Source organism: Puntigrus tetrazona, unplaced genomic scaffold (assembly GCF_018831695.1).
Source record: "Puntigrus tetrazona isolate hp1 unplaced genomic scaffold, ASM1883169v1 S000000008, whole genome shotgun sequence".
NCBI classification, from domain to species: domain Eukaryota; kingdom Metazoa; phylum Chordata; class Actinopteri; order Cypriniformes; family Cyprinidae; genus Puntigrus; species Puntigrus tetrazona.
The window spans coordinates 368,461-390,967 of NW_025047688.1; the positions used below are offsets into that span (position 1 = coordinate 368,461).

A 22,507-nucleotide genomic window follows, 5' to 3' on the forward strand; every position below is an offset into this window, starting at 1 on the left:
ATGATAAAAGAAATAATGGCATGATAATATGGGATTGTCAAAACGTATAAAGCCAAGGTCATATATTATATTATATTATACCATTGTCATGGTTAAGGTGTGGAATGAAGGTACGAAGCAGAAAACATAATTATAGTATTTAATAATCCAGAGGACAATACGTATGTAACACAATTCAATATTAATACCGTAAGGTAAACGAGGATAATTAGCACAACGCACTTAAACATAAACGTACAATTTGTTTTCCCATTTATTGACTGACAGGTTTCCTCTCATGTTGAGACAAACCAGAAGGTCTGAGCTATTGTGTGTGTGTGTGTGTGTGTGTGTGTGTGTGTGTGTGTTGTTCAGTGTAGTTCTAGACTAAATGTGAATGTGCATTAACTCACTTGCAAAACACAGATTTAGCGTTCATCAAAATCAATTAAAATAGTGAAATGCAAAAAATGACGTAAACCTGCAATAATTGAATATGCTAATACAAACATATCTAATCCCATTTTATTTACCAGTGCCTTTGCTGCTGACCTTTGATGACCCAGTTTAATCATACTAATAAGCAAAAATGACTTACTAACAACTGTGCTTCATTTTTTTTGAATTGCTGAAGAGTATTGAGCCTTCTTCTTCTGTATTCCATTAACTATCACATGAATTCTGAAAGTCCTGTAATGTGTTTTGTAAAATTGTCTTCTTATTGCTAAAATTATCCATGGATACGTATTGAGACGATGGTGGGCGTGCTGACCAGAGTCTGAAAAGCCATATATAACATCCATCATGTTTGGACTCAGCTGTCAGATGACTAGTTTAACATCATGAATCATCTCTAATTTTAAGCATTCTTTGTTCATTATAAAAGAAATCACACGTGTTTCTGATCGGACCTGTGCTTTAGTTTGGGGTTAAAGGGTCGCAAAGCTTAGCCAACGTGTCTCTCAACTCAAGACTGGCTGGCATGTCACGCATGTGTGTACACGTGTTTCTGCCTTCTCTCCGACATAAACACAGCCGGGGCTGACCTCTGTGGGACATGCGTTTCAGCTGCCCTCTGCTACAGACGTTCCTGTGCCATATTCCTTGTGGAACCATGAAAAGCCACTAGGAATGATTATACATCTGGTCGGAGAGGACCTAAACGAACCGCTGAAATCTTACAGAAGGGAACAGCGAGAGAGGTAGGGAGAGAGGGAGAGAAAGCGTGTTAAAGGAAATAAAGAGATGGAGGACAGGGTGAAAAGAAAGAGAGAGTGAAGGAGGCGGCAGGTGAAAGACGTTGTTGGCCTCTTTCCCGAACTGAAGCATTGAATTAACCATCACTTCATTAGATCCTCATCAAATTCCTCATTTCGACATCAAAGACTTCCCTCGTTCTCCAGCACATCACATCCACAATCCTCAGGACAATGAACCGCCCGAATCTGAGCAAAGAGGTCCTGAGAAATAGTCATAAAAATGAATGGAGGGTCTTGGAATGCATTAGAATGTCTCTCAAAGTCACGGAGAAGTTCTAGAAAGAAACTTTCTGCCAATGGGGGGATTAAAGTGCCCACCATCTTTTTACACATTTTAAATGGGTTATAGACTGCTACAAGTCTTCTTTAAGTATAAAATAGGTGGCAAACCATAAGAATGTCCTTCATCCCAAAAATAAACGCATCTCTTACTTATGTAAACTATCAAATAGAAAAAAATCTAAACTGTATGACCTTCTCTTATGCGTGGAATACAAAAGAAGATATTTTGACAGATGTCTTACTGACAGAGACTTCCATTTTTACTATTAATATTTTTGTTCTATTTTACAAATTTTGCAGCTTTAACAATACTACTAATGTTATTTTTATAAAATAGCTTTAAAAAAAGTCATGTAGCACTTCATTTACCTCAGCCAAGTTATTGCTATTTGCTATAAATAAATAACGTGGAGAGAAGATCATTTTGAATTTTACTTTACCTGTTACTGCTGCCTTAATGATTTAATTTAGGCCTACGTTTAAATAAATATGTTATGAAGCAGGTTATGGCGGCCTAAATTATTCTATTTAAACGACAAATAGAATAGCTATAATTTCTACGTTAATTTAAAAACTGCATTACGTGCAATTTACAAATTTTTAATTTGCGTGTTAAAAAATAAACATTAATTGAATAAATAAATAGTCATTTTGGCTCTGTTGGTAATTGCAACCTTACGGTAGCCTAACGTAAATGGGCTCCCTGGAGTTTAGAGAAGAAGATGAAGTAAATGTTTACCCGTAAAAATATTTTCTTTCTAATAAACACAATTTTTTTTATGTTGTGTCATTAAACTACACTGACACAGAGTTGAAATAAAAAAGAGCAACTAAATACACTAAGTGCCAGATTAAGTAAACAGAACGAATTTGTGTGAAAGCGCAATCCCACGAGTGGAAAATTCTGCTGGTGATCTACTGACAAAGTGCAAATTAAACATGCAAATTACCCATGGCTTTTTTTTTTGTTAAAAAAACATTATGCACTTCATAAATGATAGTTTTAGAATAAACTGCAGATGGGACAAACTCCAATGAATCCCATGAATATCAAATATGACTTCTTGTTTCTATTATGGCCGTCGCTGGCGCTTTGATTTTCATTATTTTTCTTTTACTGCTCTGGCAATATTGTATGTAAAATAAGCGTGCCAATGAAAATCCGATTGAATAAGAGAACTGAATAAGAGACGGAGGACGATGAAGTGGAAAAAGGTTTCCCACGTGAAATAGAGTCAAAAGGAAACGGATACTGTACGACAAGAGACGGTTAATAAGAATGATGGATGAAGAATAAACATACTAATGCTGATCTATATGGAAGGTCGAGAGACACGCTGAGTGTGAGAGGCACAGAGAAAAGGGCAACAGAAGAATAGCAGTCATGAATTAAAAAGAGAGACAGAAAGAGCAGGACCGGTGTAATGGCTTCACAGCTGGACGGGCACATTGAGGCCATGCCTTCATGTTCAGACAAGACCTTATAACAGGACCCAGAAGAACTCAACACTAAACACCATCTGTTTCTCCTGAGCCCAGCTTTCTGCCAACTGTTTAGAATTACTTTGCTTTCCTTCATGCCTCTAGAAAATTAAACACACACAACACTCTGAACTGTGGCGAGAGTTTGTGTTAAATTAATTGTGGTATTCACAATTCATTGCTTTCTTTTTGCAATTAGACAATGCAATGGTGTGATTTTATCAATATTGTTGTAATCAAATTCACTCTTTATAGTAAAAACAAATGGTGAGATGCATCTTTTACTGGAAAGGGTCTTATGTGGAGGAAATTCTACTACGTATTTCAACTATAGATTGCCTTCCTGTACGTTTGATCACAACTGTTAATCACTGTTCTTAAACATTTTCTTAGTGTAAAGAAAAGTGTTAACAATCCAAAGAACCCTTTTTTGTTAGATAGATAGATAGATAGATAGATAGATAGATAGATAGATAGATAGATAGATAGATAGATAGATAGATAGATAGATGGATGGATGGATGGATGGATGGATGGACGGACGGACGGACAGAGAGATAGATAGATAGATAGATAGATAGATAGATAGATAGATAGATAGATAGATAGATAGATAGATAGATAGATAGACAGACAGATAGACAGAAAGAAATATTTTGCATGTAAGCAAAACAGATCTGGTAATTGAATGGAGCTGAATAAAATCAAACAGAATCAGAGTTGAACGGACAACTTATGAATCAAAATGAAAACTAAATCTGGAATCCTGTTAAGATGTATTATACTTAGAGGTCAAATCAAATGCTGTCTTTTTAAATTTAAAAGAAGAATGAGGGAATAAGATGGGGAACTGACGGAAGCGGATTCCTCAGGTAAGCATCAGTGTGCAGCAGGTCCAAACATGTGTACCACATCTCTCAACTGAACAAAATGTACTCATAGATCACTTCTGTAACACAAACTCGATTCCATTTCCATGTCGTTTATACTGAATTTCTAAATCACCTTTTCAAAGGTCACTGTCTGTCTGAGAGCCTGGGGTTGAATGTGTTTGTTTTAAAAGAAACATCTTCAGACACTGAACTGCGCTGGTTCAGTCTTGCTCTCATATCACTGACACCCTCTTCACCGCCCTCCCCTAAACACCCCTCAGGCCCGTCCTCACATTCACACGGCTGTAAGCGCAGACAAATATTAGAACCAAAACAAGCTCCTCTTTTGATGCCTCATGAAAAAACACTGAACCCTGAGCCAAGACACTCAGAGACTTGAGCGTCCTGAGAAATGGGTTTAATAAACCTCCTCATTGACTTGCTGAATTTGTTTTGGTCCGTTTGTGCGAGTGTACAAGCATGCACTTGATTGTGTTGTGAAGAAGGCATCAAAGCAATACTCTCATTAATGTCTTATGGAAACAGTTTAGTGTTTCCTCATCAGGAATGCTGACACCCTCTAATTTAATGTCTTATTGTGGGCAAAATGGAATTAGAATTGCTGGCGCACACACACATACACACACACACACACACACACACACACAAATAAAGGCTCTAAATCTCAAGGATTTGCATATCTTAATGCAAGGTTCAGCTCACCTTCCTGTGTGCTGCCATCATGGTGAAATGTTGTATATTATCAGAGCTGCTCCACTTTAAACGGAATAGTTCAGTCCAGAAATCAAAGTCAGTCATTATTTGCTGACCCTCATGTCTTTCCAAACCCATGCTTTAAATTGTTGAACAATATTCTTTTAAATATAATTAAGGTAAACAAATGCTGGGGTTGTCAAGCATCAAAAGGATGCAAAATCTCCAATAAAGTAAAAAAATATTATAAAACTAATATGGCTCAACAAAACTTTCAAATATCAAAACTTTCTTATAAATTCAAATATCAAATCAAGTGTTATAATTTTTGAGTGCCAAATTAGAGCAAATTAAGTCAGCACTTTTGAACTAAATGAAGTTTAGTTTTTTAATGTCTATTACATTTTTCACCTTATATGCTGTTATAATTTAACTGATTTTTACTCTAGCATTTTCAGTTTTTACTGTTAAAATCAGTCATTTTTATAGTGTATTCATTAATTTATTTCATGAATTGACTTCATTCATGAATTGATTTGAAACCATTTCAAATTCAACTTTGGAATGACATGAGGGTAGATTTTTGGTGAGAAACCACTTTAACAGGTATTTATGAAGTACACAAATAATAAAAAAATAAATAAATAAATAAATTTAAAAAAATTGGAATATCTCCAAAACATCTGGGAGAATTTAATAAAATGCAAAAATATATTTAAAAACTTAGGTCTATATATATATATATATATATATATATATATATATATATATATATATATATATATTTACTAATATATCATCACCTAAAGTCTGTCTATGCACTAGCCTGAGTAGTGGGGAGTTTTAGGTAAGAAAATAAATTGAGACATTCAGGAAAAAATACAAAGGTTGATTACAACTGAATGAATATAACCCCTAAATAATTTGTGAGCATGAGTGTTTAGCTGAGTGTGGATTGTGTAGATGAAATCAATCATATAAGGTCATTCAGAAAAGAAAAGACACTGCCTCAATGATAAACTACACACTCAAGCAGAAAAAGATGCTTGGCTGTCATTGAAACACTACAAATTGACAAATTAGACTTTCCAAAAAGCTGACTGACCATTTATTTATACTAATTCATTTCCTCTCAGTGAGAAAAAGACAAACTCGCACTGGTTAAACACAAGCTGCCATGAGGTGAATGGAAAAAGCGGGCATGATTTTTGTGGAGACTTTTCTCAGGCCATTTTCTGAACAAAATTCAGACCGACTGAGTGTAACTGTCTTGTAAAGTGGATTTGGGGTATAGGATTGTGCTGAATGAAACGAATAAATCCAGTGGTTAGGCCTCTGCAGCTAGTTTTGGTTCCCCAGAGAAATGTGTAAAAAAATCCGACCCACCCTGCTGGCTGCCTTCCTCCGTATTTATTTAACAGCCGAGTGTCTGAACATCTACATGTCTGCAAGACAGAAACAACAAGATCTTTCTATGAGTCTGAGCATCCCAAAGTGTTACTTTTTTTTTTTTTTTATCAAATCCTCCCCCACTCCATGCGTGTGTTCACAGGGACCTTATGTAGTGTTCACTGCTTCCTGAGAACTTTAATAAAATATAAATATAAGTAAATAAATAATTTGCAATTAAACTGTATTATCTATAAATTACAATTGTAGCTCTGGAAAGTTACCTATGGCTATGTTTTATTAATACAGTGTGATTGACTGATTTTATGGTCTCAAGCATTCATAAATCAGACAAAAATAAAATTAAGCAGATTTATTACGATAAAACCATGGTTTATTTTGTTAAGGGTTTGTGATGTCCACGTTTTTGTTTAGGAAATTAAATAGACACCAGCATTTCTGTTGCAAAAATTGGATATTTTAATTAAATGTTGGGTTGATCCTCCCGTAAGTGTAACAACCACAATTATCAGTCCTTTGGTGCTCTTTGTAATTCAATAAAACCATAATTAAACCATATATCGTTTGCCTTGCTGTTTTTATATAATATATTTCAAGCCATGGAAACTGGTATATTAAGTCAGATGCATTGTTACAGACAATAAAACATATTAGCCTGCTAACTAGGGGGTAAATCGGCCCTGGTTTCACCTTTGAATTCGATTACGATTTTATCATTTATTTTGAGCATTTTTATTAAATTATATAAGCAGGCTACTTTTACAATAATTACGTTATATTATTACATTAATTAACTATAGCTAAGAATTCAAAGTAGGCCTAAATATAGCTTCAAAACACACAAGCAAGTATAATGCAATAAACGGGGGGGAAAGACGATTACAAGTGATATAGAAAAAGTACTTTCAATACCCAGGAGGGCTTTAGGAATCATGAAGTATGGGTTTAATCATAAAAACAAGAACAATCGTAAGTATGGGTTTTTCTTTAGGATGATTCCGGATTGATTCCGGGTTCAATCCCGTGGTGGAGACCGAGCAACAGTCCTGGAACAAGCTCTGTGAAGACAAATGCCTGAACCAATGCCATAAAGGGTGCATCGTAGTAGTGACACGTTATCATGCAACTCTTGTACCAGGGTTTTGAAGGAAGATCAACATTCACTATGAAAAGATACGTGCAAACTGTAATGGAGCAGAGATCGTGATGCCTTCCTGAAACGGAGAGCATCGCATTACACATATTGTCACTTGTCTTTACAAGACCTTTATGGGATATGTGCGAATATCAATCAAAAATCAATGGCAGTGTGAATGAACCACAATCGGACGATCCCGGAAAAAATCACGGGACACATTATATATGTAATTTACGGTATTTCTGTGGGCTAGACGGTTCGAGTGAGTAGAGTAGAGTTCGAATCCCGTCTCGTGGTACTTTGCCGATGCTACTTCATTTAAATTTTTATTTTCATTGGTAAGCTATGGACAAAAACCTCTCTAATAGTTCTAGCACCTTGATGAATCTATGTCATCAATAATAATATTATACTGTACAGTGCTTTGATGCAACCTGAAGCCAAAATAAAAATGATTGATTGATTGATTGAATAATAATGCAGTTCTGAAGCCAAAAGGTTGTGGGGTTCAACCCAGTATTAAAAAGGTGTACCTAATGAAGTAGCTGATGAATGTTAATTTGTGTCAGTCCTTGCATCAGTCACGGCACTGCTAACATCCCGCTCTGCTGTTTGAGCTTCAGGACATAAATAGTATATAACAAAATCGAGATCAAAGATTTATATCTGCATCAGAGATTTATTCAGAAACTCCCAGAAAAAAACAACAACGACAACAACAACAACAACGTATCTTTTTGTTCCCATTCGATTATTTTAACCTGTCATCTTATCTTCTCAGCTGTCAGAACAGTAAAGGCGGCTACAGCGACCTGACAGAAACACTGACGGGTGCGAAGTGACATATTCATGCAGGCTTGAAAACGTGACGTGTATGAATGTGTGTGTATCTACTTTCATCTCACAAGTGGCTTGTGTTGAGAGAAATAGGTGCCATCTGCTACACTAAGCAGCCTGGAGTCTCGTCTCTCAGGTCCTGTTACAGGTACCCTCTGAATAATACATGCCACACTGGTACATGGGAACCTTTCTGCCACATTCTTGCATGCCACGCTCGGTTTGAGGGTGAATGTGTGTGGGATTAAGCCCTCGTTCGGTTAGATTACGGAGATTAAGACTAGATTAAAACTACAGCTAATGCAAATCGTACCATGGACCAGGGCAGGTTTAGACCATTAGCGGAAGGTTTATTTATTAATGGCTCTCGCTAAAGCAACTTATCACTGTTGCTCTTGCTCATACTAGGGTTAGAGGTTAAACCTAAGTATTAAACAATTTTACCATGGCAAAAATGATAAAATAAAAAAGAAGAAGGACTGAGTAACCTATAAAAGGCTAATATCTTTCTGTGCGACTTTATGTCTCACAAAATGATTTTATATTTCTTTTTCTAGTAAAATGAGACTTTATATCTTGCCGTTGAAAACTTGCACCTTTTTGTAAAACAAGACTTTCTATTTAACAATGACTTGCTATTTTTATATAATTGTGACATTTTTTTGCAAATGTGATTTTATTTAATCTAACAATGTGACTTTATATTTCAGAGTTGTTTCTCATAATCGACTTCATATTTCACAATATTACTCTATATTTTGAAATAACAATGTTTCTAATTATGATAATGTTTCACGAGAGACTTTATATCTTGCAATTTTAACTCCTCATTTACTTAATGTATAAAAATGTATGAAATAAAAACATACAAAAATTGGGCTTATTTATCATAAAAACTTGTTTATTAATATGAACTGAGGGGTGGCTGCGATCAAATCTCACGACTGGTCTTCGCTCGTATTTTGAGTTGCCTGGTATTGCGCATCTCAATCTGCTGGAGTAACAAGATTTTGTAGGATGTATCAATCATGCACCTGTAGAAAAACAGAAATGAACTCTATAGAATAAAATAAATAGAACCACACAAAATATAAAATAGGCTGAAACATATTGACAACAAAAAAACTGCATAAACAAGTATAGGCTGCACTCATTTTTGCATTTAATGCATTTTAATGTCTTTATTTTATTAAATTCACCTGATTGCAAAGACGCCTCACTCAAACAAACAACATTATTCTAACGCCGCCTATTTCAGCTGTTCATCATAAAACTGAAATGTCAACTGTTTGTTTTAAAAGGTCCACTCGCTTTAAAATCAGTGCAGTTTTTTTATTTTATACTGAAAGTTTTTTAAGGGTGCATATAATTTTATAACACATTTGTGTAGTTTATAATGACTGTCAATGGCCCAAGTTTGTTTTTTTTATACTTTAATATATAATTTTATAACTAGCCTAGTATTTAAAATTTTAATACCGTCAAATTTTAAATAATTGTTAAGTAAAAAGAGGCTATAATGTTTATATTTACTACTATTTCAGTATACATATAAATTACATAAATGAGTGCAGCATTATTGTTTGCAAATACAAGGTTAACTGGTGCTTTTGGGGTAAGATACATTTTTCTTTCATTAGATCACTTCCTCTTTTTGGCTGGGTTTTGTTTCTCCGTGTCCTATAAACCCTAGGGCTTCTCGAATCAAATCAAATCAAGTTTTATTTGTCACATACACAGACATACGTAGTACGACGTGCAGCGAAATGCTTCTAAAGGCTTCAAGGCTTCCAAACTGCGGTAGATTTAAATAACGATTGTTTTCATCTGACACATTTATCACATTTATGTAAAATTATGCTGTGGTTAAAAATACAGCAACAATGTTTTTAGTTTCACGGTTTTACTGTTAAATTTACAGTTAAATACCGTAATTTCATTAACTGATATAATGTTAATGTACCACTGAAATATGTTTTGTACCTTTGAGATACTCTGATGACCACCAAATGCAGGCGGTGATATAAAAAGTCACCTGATGAACCAAAGCCCATCAAAAAAGCAGCTTTTAAATATGAACACATATAGAAGGTGCTCAGTGTCATTGTGACTCATTACACTGAAATATGCAATAAACATTAATTTAAAAACATAAGATGTAACATACAGCTATAAATATAACTGATAAGAAAAACTAAGAAAAACATCAAATTCAAACTAAACTTGAAATGCAATGCAGGGAATTTTTTAACTGGAATTTAGGAATTTTACAGTTTTTTCTGTTAAAATCATGGTCATTTTTTACAGTGTACGATAGATTGGTGGCATATGAAGGCCCATTGTGATTATTATTTCTTAATTGCAACTTTGCCTATTATAATCGTGTCATTACATTTTACAATGTGACTCCATATTTTGCAAAAACAAATACATTTTTGCCATTTTGTCTCCTAATTACCCTTTATATTTTGCATTTTATATAATTTATATTTTGATTCTTGTTTGATTATTACTTCTATAGAATCCCTCTCGTAAAATTGACAGCACCGGTGTGTGTTTTCAATAAAAACTGTTCCCAGCTACAATGTTTCTTGCATTTGTTCAGCACATGGCTCTCAGTGTGTGTGTGTGTGTGTGTGTGTGTGTGTGTGTGTGAGCCAACATATGCATATTTACACTCCCCTCAAGCCTCGGTTTTATAAGAATGTTTAGTCTGCCGGTAATGCTGTAGAATTGTTAGGACATTTCTGCGGTCAGGGAAGTAAAACTAAACTTCTCACCGTGAGAACAGTCTCAGCATGTCAGCAAAAAAAGGAGGGAGAAATAGAAACCCCTTCATTCACCTCTTCGCTCAAAGTGTGATTTATACCTTTCTGACCAGAGGGATGAGAAGCGAGAAACAGAAACGAACTGCTGAAGATTTGCATCAAGGTAGAGGCTGCTGTGCTGGTGTTATTTTAGATGGGGGAACTTAAGGGCTCTTGCAAGCAGAGCAGTAAATCCGAACAAAAACAGCTGCTAGTGTTGTCTGGGGAATACAATTATTTCACACAGAGGAAATCCTTCTGTTCTTCACATATAAAACAACAAGTATCTTATCTGAAGCTTTCCTGGGCTCTTTCTTTTCTCTTGTTGTCTTAAGGAACGGTTCTGTCACGGTTCACTCAACAAACCCACATTACTTTCTTTTTCTGTGAAACACAAAAGCAGACATTCTGATAAATGTCTGTGCTGCTCTGATCCAGTTTATTTGAATCGCTATAACTGAGATGGATATAATTCAAAGCTAAAGCTAAAGAAAAACCAATATAATAAAAATGACAAAAGCACTAAAATAAAAAAATACCCTGAAAACATAAATAAAAATAATTCAAAATATTAATAAATATTAAAATCATATATATATATTTTATCCTACTGTTGCCATTTTTATTCTTGTTGTATGAAATTGAACAGCACGAACATTCTTCAAAACATCTCATTTCGTTTTTTTTTAACGGATGAAAGAATCATGCAGGGTTCAAATTTCTTCTCCTCCTTTCCCCCTTTTCGCTTGTCCTTGCCCTCCTCTTTTCATGTTTCTTCCAAATTCCTCAGCTCTTCACATCTGTCCTCCCCTTTCCTCCATCTCATTAACACCAACATGATATACAGGGACAATCTCAGCCACTTATCAAAGCAAAAACACACTTCATAAAATATTGCCACTCTACATAATTTAGAGGCTTCCGAGAGAGCTAAAAAACTGCTAGAAACAAACATTCATGGAAAACAAGAAGCAAGAAGAACAGATATTTGTGAACAGCAGTAAGGTATTTTGCGGCTGTTATTTTGGAGATCTGGTTTCGTGTGATAGGTGGAGGCCATGAGTGAAAGGTTAAAGGTCAGATTCGGTCTGTGGGGCGGTTTATCCCCTGCTAGGGGTGATATTGACATAACAAGTGTCTGGATTCTCAAAGAGAACATAGTGTCCTCCAAACACACACACACTGGAGGCTTATCTCCATGAATAAGTGGATAATGTTGGTGCCCGTGCTGTGAAAGTGTTTCTAACACGGCATGATCCCACACTGTAAGAGCCAATCAGACACCACTCTCAGACGGGTTTATCACCTCTAACACACTTATATAAACACACATCATTTTATTTTCAGGCCTTGTTATACTCTATTTGCCAATCAAAGTCTTTGGCAGTCATTGTTTCCTTGCTTTTAGACAGTGAATGCCAACTTTATTAAAGTATTTTTATTTTTTTGTACTGGACTGTCAGAGGTTTTTAACTAAATACCCCAGAAGAGGGAGCAGCTTATATGAACATTTAATTGTATTGTATGAACCTTTATTATAATACATTTTTTTCTTGAAAATTAAAATAATTTTTTTTATGTCATTGAACCATGTTTTGATCTAGTCTAAGATTTTTTTCCTGGTATACTTTACATAATTTTTATTTAATTTCACTTCATTATTTTAAAATCTTTTGTTTAAATATTGTTCTTGTAAATAAACATCTTTTAGAATAAACAAGTATGAATACAATCATTTTTATAGCTTTGCACAAGCATTTTTCAACTAGATTTTTATGTTTTTTCTTTACTTCAAATAATTTCTTATTTTTATTTAAATATTTCATAATTATTTTGTTCTTGAAAATGGTATTACGTTTTTCAAATGAAATCAATATTAATGCAAGGATTTTTATATCTTTGCACACGTTCTAAATTAGATTTAAATATTTTTAATTTCCTTTATCCTATATGCTGCTTTAAATTTTTTTTTTTTTAGCTTTAATTAAATCAATTAGTCAATAAAATGCTGTTGGTTCTGTCAGTACATTAACTATAAAATAAACATCAAATAAATAACAAAAATAAATTACCTTCATAGACTGCCAGTTGAAAACCCGTGCTTTATGTATAAGAAAGATGTGGAACAATCGTTCCTTTTGGGTTGAAATCTGTAATATACTGTAGCAACTTGTGCAAAGTCCCCAGCGTGGGCAAAACCATAAAGTGAGGAGACTTGTTAAAAAGAATAAAGCTGCTGTCCGCACCCTTTGCTCTGTGATGGCTGGGACTATATGAACCCCCAAGTTTTATAGCGAACTCTATGTGATAAATTAGCTTTCCTCGGGAGAAGACAGTGATAGAGAGAGGGAGGATAAGAAGGGATGGAAGGAGGGGTGTTTAGACAGCAAGACTGGCGCAGCAGGTTTGGAGATTCTCTCCTCTCTTCCACTAGGAGAAACCTGATACCGTAGCTTCATCAGCATCTAAATATGGGTGGCATCCCACAGCTTGACCCTGGAGATTCAGTTAAACAGTTGTGTATAAGTCTGGGACTTTCTAAGTTGCTGTCATGCCGACACTAATCCAACTTAGATGCATTGCTTGAATGTTGCTCTTTCAAAGCTCACGTAACTGTTGGTCACATTTCATCTAGTGTTTTTATCTGTTATATGAGATATTTATATGCAAATTTAATTTGCAATTAATCTGTATGTTGGTTTGAATGTTTGGCCAGAGCAATAGACAATGCTGGAAACTGAATTTCTAAATATGGGAAAAGATGGGAAAAGTGGAGATTGATAAAGGACTAATTGTGATGACGAGGCACCTCAGAGCTTTGAGCTCGAAATTGTGCACCTTACACTGAGAACTCTGATTGTATGTTCAGTAACGTGAACAAGTCGTTCTTTCGGTTTGTTCTTCTGAATGACGAATATATTCTATTGACAGCTGCTGATGCGCCAGAACACACATGTTAGTTTGCTGTTGATTGTAGTCTGTGCGGTGTGTTTGAGTGCAGCTTTTTGGTCCAACGCAAGGCAACAACACCGTTGGCTTTCATCGCCGCTAGTTCTTTGAAGCCAGCTTGGTGTGGCCAGGTTCTTATGGCTTGTTCATGTGTCGCTTTAGTGAGTGCATATCAAAGTGGTGCATGGACAGCCAAACAACGAGCGATATAAAAACAATGGCTTTCTTCTTCCATGGTGGGGTTTGGCATCACTGCATCTTTGGTTCCAGGTGGAATGTTCCAGAACGCAAACTCACATCTCCTGAAATCCTGTATAATTTAACCGTCGTCAGAACTCCTTGAGCATTTCCAATTTTGTGTGCTATATGCATCAGTCGATCAGCCTATTGTCTGTGAACGTGACGTCTGAGGCAGAGACTACCACCAGCCCAGCAGAGTACCCATGCTAACTGCATGTCTTCGGCCAAAAACATTGGGTGCAAGATCATCAAGATGAATGACTGGTAAAAAGTGGCCAATCATATGCAATTAATCAATGCATCGTGTTGATGGCCAAGCACAGATATGCCGATTACCAAGAGGCTGTGGCACCTGGAAGCACTCTGAATCGGGCACAGACCAGCAGCGGCGGCGTAATGCTCTGGGTGTTGTTTACTTGGAACAATTTAGGCATAATTATCCCAGTAACACAGTTCTTGACAGCTGTCAGGTAATTGAACATTGTTACGTAACAAATGCATCCATTCATGACAAATGTGTTCCCTTGTCAGTGGTGGCCATAAGCATCAGAATAATGCCACAATGCCAAAAATGGTCAAGAAGTGGTTCAAGTAACATTAAGGTGAATTTCTATTAATGTCTTGGCCTCCGAATTCACCTGACATAAACCCAGCTGAATAATAGGTTTGTGCTACATCGCCACCACCCTGCAAATTACGGAACCGGAGGACCTGCTGCTAACATTATGGTACCGGATCACGTCATCGAATCAATGCCTCACCCCATGGCTTCTGTTTGGCGGGCTAAAAGATGTCCTACACTCATTCTGCGCCTAGTCATAATGTTATGGCTCATTGGTATATAGTTATATATCAGCATGTACATTATTAAATATCACTCCAGATTCAGATGCATGTGAGATTAGTTGAGGTAAATCTGAAAAGCTTTATTGCGATCTGCACTATTTTATTCTACAGTTCTGAATGGTGCCTTATCCCTTTACCCCTTGATATTTCTGTTCCTTTTTCTGCCTTTCGTCTCTTTCAATCCCTTATTCTGTCCTAATCAGCACTTGTGTTTGACATGCATTGACTATAGCAAAGAATGCACGCACACACACACACACACACACACATGCTGACATACTCTGAGCTAATGCCACTCGGAGGATTTGTCAGGTCTAGCAGTTCTCCACTGTGTCGGTTCTCACGTGGTATGTCAATTGCCCTGTCACCATGGAGATTTAGCATTTTCTGCCCTGTCATCCAGGGATGTGTGTCTGTACCTGAGCTTGCATTTCTATCCTTCACACACATACACATGCAACCGTGCATTCCTCCAAGACCTCTCCTCTGTGTATTGGGTTTAACTGATGAGCCAGAAAATTAAACCCAGTCCTTGAGTATTTCGAGTCCAGAGTCACTTCAAAGCCTCGCTGAGGAGAGCATCATATGGCCATGCGTGACATCTGCATCCAATTAGAGCTTTACATGAACAGGATCCTCAAACCCTCCAGCATATCTGTCACGACCAATCAGCCAATCACAAACCGCCTCCTTAAAATAGATTTAGCAACCATTTGGAAAAAGTCAAAAGCATAGTGTCTTTGATGAGTTGATTGACACCAACTGTCTTTCATTTCTTATTAATCGTGCTTTCCTAGCTTGTTAAAGATGATATGAATGATGCATCTTCTTTAACCCGTCGCCATGTGTGCTAAAAACTGCTATATTATTAGAATAACAGTGAATAAATCTCACACTCTTCCTTTCACAGCCTTTCATTGATCACGAAGAGACACGAGAACTCTCAGAAAAGGAATAAGACCAAGGACAGTTTTGTGTTAGACATCCCAGCCCATTTCAGACAGCTAAATCCTCAAAAAATTTTCCAGATTAAGCAACACTCTCTGAGTCTCCATAACCAGCCATGACAAGTAGAAACCTGAGTAAGACATGATGTTGATAACTTGTATCGCAATTGCTTCTCAAAGTTATAAGCTTTAGCTTTAGAATACCGAACCAAACAAAATATTTTTTTGCTTTTTGAGCTCAATAAGGTTATAAAAAAAAGCAAAAGTCTGTCTGTTTTTAAAGCATAAGTAGTGTGTCATATGTTCACACTGATAGATTTTATTCATGAGTGCAATTTTTGGACTTAAAGTGCCCCTATTACGAAATTTAGAAAATTACCTCTTTCCTGCGTAACACAGCTCTAAGTAAATGAAAGCTTCCTACAAAGTTTTAAATCTGAAAGTGCACCGTGTGTAAAGCTATTGTCTCTCAAAAGAAAGGGGCGACTCTGAATCGTTTTGAAACTATTTTATATAATTCGTCTCATTTTGACATCAACACGACACATAGCATAGAAACTAGCTAGCTAGTCACGATTCTTTCCCAAAAACAAGAGCTTTGTTACACATCCACCGTTCGTGGGTCAAGCACATATACAGTAGGCTGCCTGTAAATATTAGACTTTTAGACACACCTTAAGTCTAAAGCTCTCTTCAGTGTCTAAATGGCTCACAGCGTTCAATGAACCACTTCACTTTTCCAAACAGCCTCTTCTATCTGAGCAGCACTGAAGCCCTGACAAACACTTCCTGACGTTAAGATTGTGTATCAGTGGAAGCGATCCAAACAATGAAACCTTATGACACTCTAGATTTCACCAAGAGGAGCTTGCAGTCCTTCACTAGTCTTGAATAGTCTGCTACTGCTCAGATGGGTGGAAGCAGGGATTTTTCTCCTCCGGTTTGCACTCAGAGAGAAAGTGAAAGATAGAGAATGAGCAAGAACTTTTTAATATTACAGCTCTCAAACTGTTATATTGCTCTTTTATACAGTTCCCCACCACCTCCAATCTCTCGTCAAGTCCAGGAGGCATTCAGTCGTGGTGTACGGGACTCATCAAAGCCATTCAAAGTTTTTTCACATGTTCTGATTGGAAATAGCCATGAAGCAAATAACAGACGAAGCGCGGTGAAATAATTTTTTCCAGGATTCCTCAGGTCACTAAGGATAGTTTTGAATTTATGCGATGCCCTCGATTCCTGACGTTTTTATGCGCATCGTGAATTAGATGTCTAAATCAAATTTTCTATCTAGTAACTTTTCAAAGTAATGTTTGAGAGAAATGTTCTCAAAATGAATGAGATCTCTAATGAATCATAATTTGGAACCAGTTTAAAGGGATCAGATAGGAATCTGATGACTCAAATAAAAACTATGAATTTAAGTTCTATGAAATTAACCAAGTTGAGTTTATCTCATTTGATTACTCTTTGAGGATCATTTAGAATTGGTTCCAAACTCTGAAAGAAATCCCATTTGTTTGAGTAGCACTGCTTTGGTCAAGGTTGTTTCTCTCTGCTATAATGCCTTAGAAAATGCCTTGCATTAGAGCAGAAATTACAACAACAGCGGTAAATGTAGCAACACAAGCGAGAATGACTTAAATGTTCACTCAGGGTTTTAAAGGTTATGAGACCATGATGAGATATGAAACAGCTGTTCTCGTTCAAGTTTTCCGATAAGCTTCATTCAGCAGAAAGCCACTGCTGTCACTGGAAGCGTACATCAGCAAAGATCAAAATCAGTAATGAATAGCGGAGTAAGATGTGTCAGTGGGTAAACTGTGTCGCCCCCTTAATTTAGCAAACAACAAACAAGCCAAACACTGCAAAATTAGCATGCATTTTTTAAATAATTTCAGTAACGTTTGTCAAATGCTTTGCGGTAAGCTGTGCTAATAGATAGTAATACTTAACCTTGCCTCCAAATACCAATATACGGTTTGATATGGTAAAATAAGTCTTTTTGGCTTTCACGCGCGTTAAGTAATTTACTGTAAATGTTTATTGCAAATCATTTAGGCTACAGTGCTTCCCTTGACACGACACAGCTTACCCTGGCTGGGGCAAGTTGTGCCACTGGACCTTTTTTTTTTTTTAAATCATAGTTTTATTGCATATCACCCCATTAAAAACTAAAAATATCCCATTTCTGTTTCCTTGAGACCAACTTATGTAAAAAGGGCACAGCTTGCCCCACTCTCCTCTAAACTTCAAACTCTTAAGCTGTGCGTCAAAACCAAGCACGCTGCCTACCCAGGCTGTCTTTTTTGAGCATCACACGAGCGTTTAGTTAGCGTTTGTATGTCCGCTCAGCGCCTGAATAAAAAAAAAAAATACTGACCGGCTAGGCGGCACACTTGGTTTTGAGGCACAAACGGAGGAAGGAGGAAACTCCGAAACCTTACTGCTAATTTTCGGGCTGGCTTTGCGCTCGCTGGTAGAAGGGAGATCCGCGAACTGGACCCGGTGTCCGGACATCTTCTGCACCTCTCCAGACTGCTCGACCCAGGCTAGAAATCCGCAAAACTTTCGCTTATTTCCCGCTTCCTTCTGGCCGAAAACACATGGAGCTCTGACTCGGTGTACGCGCTATGGATGTATGACCGGAGGACACAAACTCCTTCATGAGAGAGGAGAGAGACGGGAGGGAGGGGGAGAAAGCGAGGGGGTTTTCAGCCCCAAAAAGTAAATAAATAAATAAGAAAGGAACTTAAAAAGTCCACATGACTGCAGAATTACGTCATTCCAATTTAAAGCAGATTGTTCAGCAAGAGCGATTTTGCGATGCAGGCTTATTTAGGCGCAAAACGCGGATTTATCAATATTATTCAGTATATGACCGTATATTATATAAGCAATAACAATGGATGACAAATTTTGATAGTGCTTAACCTTTTATGGTATGAATGCAGAATGTACAAACTGGCCATTTTTAGGTAACGTTTAGGCTACTGGACCCCTGAACGGCAAAAGAACAATTTAAAAAAAAAATGATTTGTTGGACTTCCTGGTAACTATACAGTCTCATATGACACGCAGAGACACAGTGTCATGTGTCACAGACTCGGCGTTTATTCATGTGTTCTGTCGCATGATCCAAACGATTCACTGTGGTCTGCATAAAAAGCTGCATGATTTCTGAGGGCACTACTCCCGGCTCCTGGGCTTATACCGCCATCTAGCGTCTCACACAGAAACCATCCAAATACCGGAATACGGAAATGTATCAAAACCTGTCTATACGAAAAGGGAAGATGAGATTTTAATAAAAAATATTTTGTTACTAATAGGATTCTTACAGGTCTGTCGTTAAGGTTGTTTTATTTCAAAAGCAACAATTATTAGTTTCATTTAGGCCTACTTTAACCTTTTGTAAAAAAATAATAATAATTATTATTATTATTATATAATTAATAAAAGGAATTAGAAAAGAAAAGGATTCATTTCAATGGAAAAATTTTATTATATTAATATACACTGAGCAAAATTATAAATGCAGCACTTTTATTTTTGCTTTTTTTTTTTTTTTTTCGTGAGCCAAATAAGATCTAAGACTTTTCTATGTGCACAAAAGGCCTATTTCTCTCAAATGTTGTTCAGATATCTGTCTAAATCTGCGTAAGTGAGCACTGCTCCTTTGCTGAGATCTCAGTAATCAGTGATACTAATATACTTAACCGAATCTAAAATAACACTTGTGGATAAGTGGTTAATACATCTGAAATTGTCTTTGAAAAAAGAACTAAAGAAATACATTTCTAAATAAATATATTTTACATAAAAAATATTTACAGATTATTGCACAGACCACAAAACTAAATAAACTAAAACTACATTTTGTAGTACAATAACTAAATGCACTAAAAAGTCACGCATATTACAATAATATTTGGGCTTGACCAGTTATTTTGTGAAGTGCAGGTCACGAGACAACATTATGATGTGAACTCAATCATTTTATAATAGTGCCTCTGTGTCGCCTACTGCCAAAAAAAAGTCATATGAATAGCTCCGTATACAACAGTGAAGACTTCAAAGACCCCCCATGTCCCTATTAGAGGAGCCACTTTAAAAAGAGATAACCACACTGAGGTCAGTCTTCCAGAGCAGTCTATGAGAACATACACCCAGACTGACTGACATGAGATCACTCTCTCCTCTCATTCCTACATGTTCACGTCATTTTTTCCACAGGGTGCCGTGTCTATAAGGTTAACATTTATGTAAAAGCCATGTTCTGGGAATAAAGAAAATTTCTTAAAGACTTTTACAGATGTTACAACCAGCTGCACAACCTTGTACTTGTTGGTAACAAGCTCTACGTATATTGGGATTTACATCTTAATTATGTTGTTAAAGATAATTTAATTTAAAAAAAAAAATGTACATTTACTTAGCCTCATGTTTGTAACATTATATATATATATATATAAATAACTTATTTCAGCTAGTTGCCCAGACAACATGGTCATAAAGTATAAACTTTATAAAGTTTTAGTTATTTAACTTAATATTTATTATATCTAAAAATATTTGTATTTTGAAAGAAATATTTAAATTTAATGAAAAAGAAACTAAAATAAATGACATTAAACCTAAAAAATGAACATAAACTAATAATGCATATAATAACACACAAAAAAAAAACTAAAATAATACCAAAGAAAAACTGTTTCAAAAGAATTTATTCAAAAATACATATTTGCAAAATAGATTTCAAGGCACTTGAAAGAACCATCTGTTTATAACACAACAGTGCAGGTAATGGACTAAAAAAAAAAAAAAAAATACATTCACACATAAACAATAACAAGAACTGCTGGAAATGTTTGTATAAGTGCGACATATTCCATTCAGGTGGATGAACAGCTCTGCACAACAGGTTACAAAACTATACAAAGGAAGAAGAAAAAAAATACATACAGGACCTAAACCTTTTCAGACAAACATGCAATCAAAGCTAAGAAACATTCAATCAGACCCAGTCCTTATTTTACACATCGCACTTTAAACCCATCTTGTACTGCACTTCAACACATTTATGGAAAAAAATGAAGACACGCAAGAATAGAAATGTAATAAATTAAGGCAATATTTAATCGCTTGAGGAATCAAAGTGCAATCCATTTGGAAACGTTACAGTATTCCCAGGTACGTTCTTCCCAATCCATCCATCGCTTTCAGTGCAGGCCGTTCTGCTCAATGTACATTTTTGGAAAGGACGCACGCTGAGCGGACTTGGCCAACTCCTCGTCCCTTTGCGCTGTACCTGTGTGTGTGGCACCAGTCGTCATACTCCGGGTTGGGCTGGCAGCTGCCCAGCAGCACATCGTAATGACCGTTACTGAGCCAGCTTAACCATATAGCCGGTTTAGACGAGTCCTCTTCGCCCAGGTAGTGCACCATGGTTGACACCGTCGGGCTTTCCACGCTACCCCAGTGGTCAAGTAGATATTCACGTTTAGCATCTGACTCGCATGGCCAGCAGCTCCGGGTAGCCAGCCCAGCACGCCGTCCTGCGCCGCGTTGATCAGAAACTCCCCGACGTCGCCTTCGATTATGGGGGTTGAACTCCTCCAGGTGGTCGGCGATGTGGTGCATGGTCTGCTCTCTCTCAGCTCTTTGTGCATGGACTGGTCTCCATAAGCGGCCTTGGAAACGGCCCGGTACAGGCAGTTCCCGTCTGGGATGACGTGAAAGCGGTATTTCTGCCTGTCGCGGAGGTATTTGTTCTGTTTCTCCACTTCGGCCAGGTAACGGGTAACCCTGACGTCGACGTCGCTTTTGTTTGGCGTCGCAGCGGGTTCCTGAAGGATGTGCAGCTCGAAGACCGGGTTCCCATCATCTTCGACGCTTTCCTGCCTTTCTGGGTCTTTAAGACTTTCGTATGAATCAGTTGAGGCGCTTGCGCAGTTCCTGAAGTTCTGGAGGGTGTGGCATCGCTTTGTAGACACGGCTCGAGTCTCCTCTCGCAAACTCCGTAACTGTCATTTTATCGAAAAAACTATCGCAGTTTATGGAATTTTTCTCATCGTTGTCAACCCCAAAAGCGTCTCTTCTGGGGTCTAAATCTAAGACAGGATCAGAGCGGTGACGGTCATCTCCGTTGACTGCGTGAGAAACTCGGTTGCAGCGCGTCCCAGAGGTCTACGGTTCGTGCGAGGCTCCTTCACGATGTGAACGGGCACGGATCTCTCCACGCCATCCGGTCTCGTGATGATAATCTCCGCGGTAGAAGTGTAGAAAACCGGCCTCATCGAGGTGGCCTCATAACATGAAAACGCAGGCATGTTCGCGTCAGTCTGTCCCCCTCGAGACAAATACTCTCCGCGTGTGTTTCTGTGGCGCTTCCGTTAACGGCGTTTCCGACCACCTCCGAGGAGCTGGAACTTGTCGCTGGTGCGTTATTGGCGACACTGGTGAGAGTTACGGAAACTTTTCGAGAGGAGCCGGGGTAATGTGTTAACGCGCTGCTGTACAAGTGCATTTTCAACGTCCTCCTTTATACAATACGCATTTGGCCTCGTTGTTACCGAATGGTGATAACACGGTCCAAAAATACTCTCTGTCATCAATAGCAGCGAGTGTGTAGGGCGCGTTTCCATGGATCCTCGTTCCCGCTGCTACAGACTTTTTCTTGCGTCAGTCCCAAAGCAGCCCTAATTTTAGCCCGAGAAGCGTTGGTCGTAACCGGACCCCACCC

At 37.3% G+C, this 22,507-nt stretch overlaps 1 pseudogene; it reads right to left on the bottom strand.

The window, feature by feature from the left end:
* Positions 1-20,878: 20,878 nt before the first annotated feature.
* LOC122332319 lies at positions 20,879-22,320 on the bottom strand (annotated as a pseudogene).
* Positions 22,321-22,507: the final 187 nt, after the last annotated feature.